This window comes from Gavialis gangeticus, unplaced genomic scaffold (assembly GCF_001723915.1).
Source record: "Gavialis gangeticus isolate Ggan-Ray unplaced genomic scaffold, GavGan_comp1, whole genome shotgun sequence".
Lineage (NCBI taxonomy): Eukaryota > Metazoa > Chordata > Crocodylia > Gavialidae > Gavialis > Gavialis gangeticus.
Window position 1 is genome coordinate 46,570,005 of NW_017728992.1, and position 3,248 is coordinate 46,573,252.

A 3,248-nucleotide genomic window follows, 5' to 3' on the forward strand; every position below is an offset into this window, starting at 1 on the left:
GACAGCTAGTGGCTTGCAAATGCAAATACACCCTGTAGATAAAGAGCTTGAAACTAATGAGAGAGATTTTTTCTTCTGTAGGGCTTGATAGGCTGATAAACTTTGCCCTGACAAACAATCTGCTGGCTGCAATCTGTCAGTCTTCAAGAGGGGACAGAGAAAGGTGTTAGAAATGACCTGGTTTGCAGACAGTTGAAGAAGCAGGGAGACAGAGATTGAAAATCTCACTATCAACAGGTGCAGGGACTGGCAACACTCCTACCCCTTGAACAGGCAGCAGGAAAAGCCTGGGATGGTGCAGGCAGGGGGCTGGGGTTTACACCCCTCTCTACTCAGAGCATCTTGTCCAGGCCTAGCCATGCTCCCCCTCAGCTTAGTCCTGTGGAGGGGAAGGGAGAGCTGTTCTAGCATGAGCCACTGCAGGCATGTGCCTACATTTCTACAGTCCAGAGGGAATGTCTTTTCAGTTGCAAACTGATCCAATCTAGGCAGGTTAGACTAGAGGCCCTGATCCTGAGCACATATGCACTCAAGTGCATGAAGTTAATTCAACCCTGCACCAGGTGCTCATGGGTGCTAAGCCTGGAGTGGATTGCTACACCCCAGGGCAAGGGTGGATCTGGGGCAGAGGGAGGAGGGTGTAGTGCTGCAAGTTGCAGCCCCTTTGATTCTTGTTCCACTCAAAATTTTGAAACAACTTCCTGGCAGTGGCAGCAGCATTTTTAGTCAGGCAGGGCTGAATGAGTCACTTGACTTCATGGCCCATTACAGTCTAAACACTTCATTTTCCAGGTGTTAACAACCCTCCCTCCTTTTTTTAATGGTCTTCATGTTCCACCAGTCAAGCTAGCTTTTCTTCTGCAAAACTGTTGTCTGGCAGCTGCTCTTAGTACCCTAGGTCCTCTTCCACAGCTCTGCGAACAGTTCTCAACCCCAGCTAAAAGCATTCACTGGAGTGTGGCAACATTAACTGACTGAACATTATTACCCAGGTGCAGAGGACACCTTCAGTGAAGTGTTGGCTACAGGGTCCAGACGCTCAGGATGGCCAGATTTTGTTGTAGGCATCTGACATAAGAGATGCCCACTGAATTCTAACGGCTACAAGACTAACAAAACAACAACTTGTAATAACAGCTATAATCATCATATTTATAACAACAAATATAACATTATAATTAAATATATCATAAATATATTATACACAATAATACAATATAATTTTATATAATGATATAATCTTGTAATGATAAAATAGTATTTACTATACATAAATTGTATAGTTATATAATCTTGTGATTACAATATAGTATTCATTATACACCCTAAATATAATATGTATATTAAACTGAGTATAATAGTATTATTGTTATTTTTATTATCGTTGTTATTATCATGTGTTATTGGTGTTATTCAGTGTTTGTCATTATCTGATTCATCATTTATTAGTTAGGATTCTCCTTTATCATCATTATGATTTGTGCCTATTATTGGTTTTATGATGTATTATTGGTCAGAATTACAATTCTTCACCGTTTATTATAATACAATAGAAGGATTACTGTTATTCTCGCCCACATCACTGTGCGTTCCGCGTCACACGTGATCGCACAGGACGGAGCCGCCCACGTGACGTCCCCGCGAGGCCCCGCGTCTGGAGCCAGCCCCTCACCCCCGCACCCGCCCCAAGGGGATTCCCCGCTACAACCGCGCCCCTCCCCTTTTGCCGCATGCGCAGGGACGGCCCTGCCGTTCCGCTGCTCGAGGTTAAGCGATCGATGCGCTCGGTGGCGGACTGGGCAGGTCTGGTGCTGCTGGACGCGGGGGCGCGACCGGGAAGCTCAGCTGCTCCCAGGTGCCGGATACTAACGCTGCGGCTGGTGAGTGACGCCCCCTCCCTTCCTCCACCCGCTCGGCCCGGACCTTCCTTGCCCCCCCCAAGCTTCGGGCTGCCGTACGGAGCGACCGAACGGGTCACCGCCTGTCATCCCCCGCGAGACTTGGTGCTTTTCTTCATCCCTGAGCACCTGCCCCCCCTCCCCCTTGAAGCTGGTGGTTTGACCCGCGCGGGTGCGTTGTGTATGGGGTGGTGGAAGTTCCATTAGCTGGGAGGGGGTGGTGGCTCGTGCCCCCGGCAGGTGTCGGTTCTGCGGGGGGAGGGGTGTTGGTGCAGAAAGGGTTCCAACGTGTTCTGGGGGGAGGGGGATTGGAAGGAGACAATGGGGTGGTAGTGCTGGGGTTCCTGTGTCCCTCGACTGCCTTCTTGTCTGTTCCTCCTGTCCTTCCTGTTGCCTGCTCAGAGGTGGGGCTTGCCTCCGGCCCTGGTTGGTGGCCAAACTCTGGTGACCCTGGGTAGAGCCCTCTCCTCTTCCTTCTTGCTGGGGCGGTGGCTGCAGTTCCTACAGACAGTCTGGGGGGTTGATTTGGCGACCTTGCTGGTGCTGGTGCCCTGTGGCGGCACCTTGCCAAGCTCCCGTGGTGCCCACTGGCTGGGGAGCCCCATGTTAGAGCTCAGCTTATAGCCTGTGGGGCCTTGGTATCTGGCCCTTGTGGGCCAGGAAGATTTTGGCAGCAGGAGAGCTGTGGTCATTCCTGTGGCTGCCTTCCGCTGCTGCCAGATTACCAAAGCCCAAGCTCTGCGGTGGGTGGGAGCCAGGCTGTTGTACCCCCTTCTCTCTGCGTGGCTGGGTTGGGGCTGGGCTGGGCCTTCCTGGAATCATAGAAAGTTAGGGTTGGAAGAGACCTTATGAGGTCATCTAGTCCAACCCCTGCTCAAAGCAGGACCAGCCCCAACCAAGGCTTTGTTGAGCTGGGCCTTAAAAACCTGCAAGGGTGGAGATTCCACCACCTCTCTAAGTAACCTGTTTCATTGCTTCACTACCGTCCTAGTGAGTTTGTTCTGATATCTAACCTACATTTCCCTTGCTGCAACTTGAGACCCTTGCTCCTAGTTCTGTCATCTGCCACCGCTGAAAACAGTCTAGCTGCTTCTCCACGCAAGCAGCTGGGTTGGGCCAACATCAAGCTTTGCCTCCTCATGCTGGACTAGGACCCCTTTCCTATCCCCTGCAGGACCAGGTCAATCTGTGTTTCCCCCCATGAGGCTACATCAAGCCCCTTCCTTCCCTCTCACGGTGCTGGGGCCATATCAAACCCTCTTCCCCTCAGCTGGGTTAGATCAAACCCCTTCCTCTCCAAGGGGCTGGTTCAAGCCCCTTTCCCCTCCTCTTCCGCCACCTCCCGCCCCC

General features: G+C 51.5%; 1 protein-coding gene across 2 annotated transcripts in view; it reads left to right on the top strand.

Moving 5' to 3' along the window:
- Nucleotides 1-1,802: 1,802 nt before the first annotated feature.
- Nucleotides 1,803-3,248, top strand: part of EXOC2 (exocyst complex component 2) — a 277,754-nt gene continuing 276,308 nt past the window's right edge. The window contains exon 1 of one of the 2 annotated variants that reach the window (XM_019521894.1): nucleotides 1,803-1,880. The gene's annotated coding sequence lies outside the window, so the exon portion shown is untranslated. Of the gene's footprint in view, nucleotides 1,881-1,988; nucleotides 2,071-3,248 lie in introns of those variants that run through there. The other variant, XM_019521902.1, reaches the window with a different exon arrangement.